Source organism: Montipora foliosa, unplaced genomic scaffold (assembly GCF_036669935.1).
Source record: "Montipora foliosa isolate CH-2021 unplaced genomic scaffold, ASM3666993v2 scaffold_260, whole genome shotgun sequence".
NCBI classification, from domain to species: Eukaryota; Metazoa; Cnidaria; class Anthozoa; order Scleractinia; family Acroporidae; genus Montipora; species Montipora foliosa.
The window spans coordinates 1-8101 of record NW_027179562.1 but is presented as its reverse complement, the minus strand read 5'-3'; the positions used below and the strand labels follow the sequence as shown (position 1 = coordinate 8101).

Genomic DNA, 8101 nt, shown 5'->3' with positions numbered 1-8101 from the left:
TTTGAATTCTAATGTATTTGTTACTTGAATAAATTCCAATACATACTTCAACTTTAAGTAATTAGTTTCTGCGCACTGCGTAGCCCGGTAACGCAGAACTTTTGGTCCACTCAAAAAACTACTTTATGTCCCCTTTAACAACATCATAGGTCTACTCAAAAACTGTCCTCTTTAACAACATCTAGGTCCACCCTGGCCCTCCTAATAGTTATACGAAAAAACTATGTCCCCTTTAGCCCTTCCCCTCATAAGAGTGGATACTTGTATATTTTCCTCTGTCGAACATCAGATGATTTTAACTCATCAACGGGGGCTTCCTTAGGGGTGACTAGGTTAACAGCATCAAGGTCCACCTCAAACACTATGTCCCCTTTAACCGCTCCCCTCCTAATCGTGATACTTAAGATTTTACTCTGTCTGATGCCAGACAATTTTACTTATCAATGGAGGCCACCTTCGGGGAGTTAGAGGGTTAAGAATCAAAAATTCCATTACTTTTCTCAAGGTTCAAATTGAATCACAAGTCCTATGCCTCTCCGCCTCCTTCAAAACCTCGTTTTCAAAGCGTTCTTCAACATCCCGCTGTGAAGTAGTTCTTCCAATCGCCTATTTCTCCTTTTCTTAACCAGTTTTGTGGGTCCATCAACAGTGGAAGTTTGATTGACGTTTTTTGCCATTTTCTTCCAAGCTACACTGCTTGGCAGATTTTGTTGACCGTGTCCCTCAGTTTACTGGCTTTTCAAGGAACTTTGGCCATCAACCGGATATTGCCTGGATAAATCCTTTAAACAAGGGGGTTGCTAAATTAAAATTAAAATTGTGTGTAGTTACGTGAGCACTTATCCCTGCCTTCCTTTGCGGTGAACAACACAGTGAACTGGTGTCTTTGAGTCCTTCGAGATTTCCTCATTTTTCATCATAATGCAACTTACCCCATAGCCATCAACAGTAGCATACGCGCATTATTTTCATAGCGGATCTCCGAGGGCCAAAGGCGTGCGCGCAGAGCACCAATGGTAAGAAAATATGTTGAAAAAAAAACCATATTTAGTTTTGGTCACCGTTCGACCGTACTTATCCAATCCCTCCATGTATGCCAATGTGAAACTCCGTGGTGCAAACACCGCGTTTTTTGCCGGGAACATCTTTGATATTGCACATCCATGCATGTTATGTTATGTTATGTTTAATTGACACTTGTTAAAAGAAGGTAGGCGCTGGCCAGTAACACGTCACCATATAGACAGACTCAAGTTTAAAGGTCATCGAGGTCAGTTTTTTTTAAGTTGAGCCGCTCACCAGGTACTGGTTTTCAACTGGATCGCAAGCTCAAGCCAGGTTCAACGTTATTTACTTGATTAAATGCCACAGCTTTTTTGAAAATTCTAGCGTTTGCCATTGCACCCTAAATATGGTATTTTAATTATTCCACTATTACGTAATTTTAACCATATTTGGTCAAGAGAACGCGCAAAATATGAGACGGTTATACACTGTACTTGTCCCGGTTTTGAACGATTTAGAACAGAGCAAATACGGACTGAAGGGGGGGATTTTCAATGTAAGAAATTGTTTTTTCAACATGATGCAAAGACTGAGAATTTAGAGAATTTGGTTTGTGATCGCTTGTCACTCGTCATTTCGTTTATCCAGTCAAATAAGGACATTTGTCTGCCCTTTTGTGCTGTTTACATGGTTCTCACGCCGCCCTGAAGGACAGATTATGCTTTTCCGTAAAACACTCTCACTCAATAAAATTGAAGGCAACATAACACCTTTTTTGTAGATTGAATAAAACATCCTCTTATACGATGGTTTTCACATACAATACTCACGGACTTTTTGCTTCATTTCGTTCTCTCATTTTCCTCACCCCTACGGGGCTTGGGAAGAATACTACTCAACGCGCAAAATATCCGTGCGTATTATTTGTTAAACCATCGAATAAGATGTAATGTAATAACAAAAACATGTTTAAAGATCCCATGTCTCGCTCCTATCTGCTATAAATTGCAAAATGAGGTCAAAATGAAGTCACATTGCCCATTATAACCAAATATAATACTAATAAATAATAATAATCATTATTATTATTTCGTTTTTCTTCACACGATATGTTTGTTGACCTTGCTTTGTAAACTAGGCATCAAGCCTTACGACCTATTCCTTAGGTGTCTAGTTTTTCTTCTCAAGATTTCTTGCCGTTTCCTCAACAAGGAGGCTTTTTGTTTTAATACGATGCAATCTAGTCCAATTTTCTTCAACGATGTTTTCAAATTTTTGCTGAACGGCCCTAGTGCACCAATGACAATTGGTACGACAATTACTTTTCGGCAGCTCCAGATTTTTCCAATCTCTGTTTTTAATTCTTGGTATTGTTCCATTTTTTCCCTTCTTGTTATTTTTCCAGCACTCTTGTATCAAAAGGGCACGCGATATCTATCACATAACATGATCTTTCTATCTTATCAAGAACCACTACATCAGGTCTATTATGCTCAATTTGAGGGTCTGTTAAATATGAGAAAAGCAAAATGTCCCGCGAGTTATTGTATGTTAAACCATCGAATAATAGAATGATTATTTCACTAACAAAAAAGGTGTTATTTTGCTTCAATTTTATTTGGTGAGAGTATTTTAAGGAAAGCATCATCATTATTATTATTATTATTATTATTATTATTATTATTACTATATTATTATTTTTGTGTTATTATTATTATTATTATTATAGTATAGTAGTATATAGTAGTAGTAGTAGTAGTAATTAAGTAGTAGTGTAGTAGTAGTGTAGGATGTAGTAGTATTACTTCGATATGCATACTCACACCTTTTTCACGTCCTCATACTTCAGGAACACACATTCCCTATCATCTTTATGTCTTCCACCATTCTCGAGGACATGTTTGTTCCACATTCCATAGGGCACTACAAATCCGGAAATCATGTAGTGTTAAAAGCAGCCCACAGCACAAAATCAAAACATTTAAAGGTCCTTTTCCTCAGTCAGGCACTACAATAACGCCCAAAATTAAGCAACACCCAAAATTCATGTTAATGAAGTTGATTGTTTTCTTTCATCAAACTACTGCATATAAAATGTGATTGACATTTTTAGTAATCGCAAATAACAATGGTTTGATTTGAGTTTAACTCAGTCTTCAAGAGAGAGGAATGCCTCTAGTTTTTGTGACCTTCGCACTCTCTGCGTTTATTTCATGTGGTCTTAATAGCTAGAACAGTTTTTCGCCACCCTTTCTCCTCTCTCCCCGGATTGGCAATTGCTACTGTTTGTTCCTATTTTATGTGTTGTTATCCCCCTTAACAGCAGTAGGGACCTTTAGATTATAGGAACGAGAACGATTACGAGATGTGACTGCCCGGGTCTAGCGAAAATACCTATAAGATTCATAACCCGGAACGATTAATGTTACTCTTTCTTAGCAGTGTAGGTTGCTCGGTTTAGTCTTATTGCTGTTAACTGATCCCTTTTTGCGGATCGAAAAAATGCCAAAACTGCTACCGTGTTGTTGAATTGTTGTGACACTACAACATTTCTCCAAAGCCTCGTACTGAATAATGAAGACGGTATCACTTTTTTTTCTCACTCGCAAAATGACGCTGGTTTACGCGCGCGCTCACTGGTCGTCCTATGAGAACATCTCATGCTCGTAGTCGTTCTCGTCCTATAATCTAAAGGCCTGTCCATAGCTCGCAGCATTTAAACGCAACATCTTGCAACCTTGGTTGGCATGATTTGCGACATGTTTTGACCGGGCTGGCCACACCCACGCATTTTCAACCGCTACATGTCAAGGTTTCAGTGCCCCATGCCCCTGGCGCGCAAGAATTGGACCTAGCGCGCATACCCTAGGTGCCACAATGTTGCGCGCGAATGTAGCCAAATGAGTACAACGTCATGCAACCTCCAATATCGTTTGCACGAAAATTTGACCGTTTTCAAATTTGATCCACACCTCATCCAACAGGTTGCAACGTATCGCAACAGGGTGGCCGAACGCATGCAAACATTTTGTGCCCAACTGGATGTTGCAAGATGTTTCGGTTGAAAATGGTTCGAGCGTTTGGCCAGGCCTTAAGAGCTCTTTAATTGTTACTAAATGGAAGGGTCCACTTTAGGACCCTTCCCATATACCCCCAGATGTGTCAAGTTGTATTTATTTTCATTCTTTGCGCTTCAAAGTTAAATGTTTATTGCAAGGAATACCTTCGATCAGTTCATTAGACCTGGTCCACTGACTGGCATAATACCTTTTGATGGGAAGTTAAGTGAATTTTATCTCATAAACCGTAACGTCAGGTACTGACCCGAAGAACTAACAAAGCCTGTTGGAAGTGAACGTCACAATCATTCAAAGTGTCAAAATCCCGTCTTTGTGATACAGTTGCTCCGTAAGATTTGGGCTTGGTGGCTTATCGGTAGGGACATATGGTTAAGGGGGGTGGCTCTTACCTATACCAAACCGTTTCTCCAATTCATTTAACTCTACAGCAATGCTCGGTTTCTTTGTAAGAGTGTGTTCTATTTAACATACCTTTGAATGGCACGACGCCCAACCATATTTGGTAACGCAAGTTACCAAAAAAGAAATGTCTAAAAACTCAGCGAGTTAACTATGTTTGTCACAAATTTTTAACGCAACAGTATGAGAACATTTTAACACAAAATCTGTAGCAATGGATTTTAAAAGAAATTACTTCTCAAAAAATTATGACGTCATCAGGCACTTATGCTCCTTTGATACACTTTTCAAAATATCACTTCCATTTTGTGTCTGAATAAAAAATTCCATGCTACATCCAACGAAAAATGATGGGACGTTTCCCATCCTTGAAAAAAAAAACCATTGAAAAGTTGCTTCATAGAACCATCGCCCGCAATCTTTTTGTAGTGCTCTTTGACTTTCTGTTGTTAACTGCCAACTTCCTTAAGTGCTGTTTATATGCCCGGCCCCACCAATGTCTTATCTGATTAAACTTCCCAGGAAGCAGGAATCAGAGCACGAGTGCATTCTAAATATGGAGATGTTTTCTAAACTTTTGTGTCTTGCATCCGGGTTTCAGCATTGATCTCTTTGTGACAGCCCTTAATGCTCAGTTCCATGTACCCAGGTTTCCTCATGAAAACCAGACCCTAGGGCTACCTTTTGCGGATGCTTTTGGTAGATCTTGGCACATAATTTTTTAATAACCTTTCCTCAGTTTGAGTCTTAGTCAACGGTGCCTCGACAAGGTGGAGAGGGATCAAGCCCCAGGATTTCTGTTTGGCACACAGCCTGGCCCACTCAGACATGGTAGCACGTCGTCTTCTGCAAATGTTGACAGGGCCCAGTGGTGATGATGTGAACGTCCGATGGACTGCTCCGTGTGATCCTCTAATCCACCCTTCAGGCCCCAAACCCACAACATGCAGGGTCAACCTCATTTTGATGGCTTGTCCTGTGTCAGAAAATTCTATAGAGCGCATGGCTTTTCTGAGCACAATACCGATGTTCTCCTCAGCTCATGGCCAACAGCTACTCAGAAACAATATGCAGCCCATTTTTAAAATGGTGCTGTATTCTGTACGTTTGAGGCCGATTGCTCCTGTGTTCGCTCGATCTGACAGCCGTTCCTCGAGTTTCCACCATGGAAACTCCTAACTCTGCGAGATCAGCTCTTTGTTGTATTATTTCAATTAATGGGTGCTCAGTGAGGCCAGCACTCAATAGCAGGTTTTTTTAAGGGGCTTTTCAACAAAAGCTGACAGTTGCCCTTTAACCATGACAAATTTCGTTGAGTAGTTTTGGTTACAACATTGAGGTGGCCTGTGATCACTTGAAAGTACGCTGTTATGGAAAGAAAAATTGGCACACTTTTTCAAGTTTTTTGGTTTTTTTAGAGTTCAACGAACGACGCTAAGGCGTCAATACTCCCACCTTGTTACTTGCCTGAGGCCAGTAGCTTACCACCTTTTTTGGAAATTAAATAACCACTTACCAGTTGTTGATAAAGGATTTCCTAGTGCACCTGGCTCTTATGGATACCTATAAACCCCACACTCCAAATACACATTTCTGTCACTCATTATTATAATAAATTATTATATATAAGTATTAATACCATGCTTGCATGTACGTGTCAATACCGTACCTTCTTCCTTCCACAAATATCCTTGCAAAAAACTCCCATGTACCACTAAATCCACCAGTTTGAACCCCATAATCTTTCATAAATTCATCAAATGACACCCACACATCCTTTGGATTTCGTGCAATATACACATACTTTTGCATCCTGCTCCTTTAGGTATGACATCATAGGTTAGGTGTGATATGCATGAGGCGAGGACTGGGGAGTGTTCTTACATCAGCTAGGACGGCCCTTGTTAAGTCCACTCTCTAAAAAATTGGAACTCTTTCAAATATTTTCCGTGAGCTAACTTCCCCATAGTTATACAGCGGCCATAATATCGTCCTGCATCCAAGTTGTTCCTGAAATGACCTCAATAACTAACTTCGTACAAGATACAGATTAAAGGTCAAGTTAAAAATTATGCTATAAATATAGGAAATTATACAAACGGTAGTGCATTTTGAGATTTATAGGGCACAGGTGATGTTTTGACGTTCTTAAAATTGCACAAGCCATAGGTGATTGCAATTTGAACTTTTTCAAAACATCTCACGTGACCATAAATCACGAAATGCACAAGCAAGTTATACGATTTTTTTATTGATTATATACTCAACAAAATCACTCCCCCGCTTTGTTACCATAGCAACTTCCTGTATCACACTCTGTAACTTCTTAAATTGCATTCTATAACCTATTTGTTGCATTGCGTCATTGACCAATCAGAAACATGATATTTTGTTGAGTATATAATAAAAGGAGTTACCGGTAACTCCAATCAAAGGAGTTTTAATCCCTTTAAAACACTTAATATAAACATAATGTAAAGTGGCATAAATCACCTGCCCCTTTGCCCAACTGTAAAGTTCTTTTAATAAACTATTTTATTATATGGCTTGTGGTTGTAGCTGATATAACATGCACTCTGATTAGCTAATTGTGACTGAATTGTAGGGCATTATTCCCCTTAATGCCCACCCGGCCAATTACGGGCTTGCAAAAACAAAGCAATAGGTAATTAAAAAGCGAAATAATAAACTACTTACTAACCGAGCTAGCTCGAGCCGTAACCGGGAATATTTGGCCCTCGGTCGTTTTTGTTAGGGGGGGGGGGGGGGGGCAGGGGGGGGGCGGACCGAGTGCAGCGAGGTCTGTGCTGCCACGACCTCGGGCCACTATTCCCCAGTATGGCCGGCGCGCTCGTTTAGTAAGAAGTTAATACTTATTAATATTATACACCAGACTCACGAGGAAAATCTGCTTGGTCGAGGGCATTCAATCAATTCACAATAGCTTGTGAACTTGACATGAGAAATGTAATATCTGCTGGCAGATATTACATTTATCATGTCAAGTTCAATGTCTGCCTGGTTACTAAGCCCCTTGGAGTGTTCTCCTCAGAAACAAAATGGCTGAACTCTTTCGCTTCTGTTTCTGAGGATGAATTATGTGAAAAGGTATAATAAAACAATTATTGAATTCAGTTTTTCGCATGATATTCATGAATTATCAAAGCCTCAGATCCACAGCCCTCGGTTTTTGATAATTCATGATATCATGCTCCACCTCCTCCAATAATTGTTTATTATCATTAATTTATTATTATTATTATCATTATCATTATCGTTATTCTTATTAACAAAGAACCTTGAGGTCAACCCACTGACACCTGAAACACCCTAGGACGCCACCAGTTGATGATTAAAATCATCTGCCGTTAGACAGAGTAAGATAGGCTAAGTCTCGATTCCCAGGACTCCATCAATGGGTGAAGGTACAAGTATCTGTGGACTATGGTTCCAAGTCTACTAAAAATTATATTGCACTTTGGCTGCGATAGAATAGCATACCCTTGCTGATGATTCCAGTTCTCGCAATGGGAAAAAAAAAACTTTTAGTTGGTTTAAAACAGACAGAACCTTCATGGGCCTTGTTTGTGCATTACTGATGTGGAACAAGTGAAAAA

At 39.6% G+C, this 8101-nt stretch overlaps 1 pseudogene; it reads right to left on the bottom strand.

Annotated features, from left to right (window-relative positions):
• Positions 1-507: 507 nt before the first annotated feature.
• LOC137986668 (sulfotransferase 1B1-like) lies at positions 508-6401 on the bottom strand (annotated as a pseudogene).
• Between the last annotated feature and the right edge of the window lie 1700 nt (positions 6402-8101).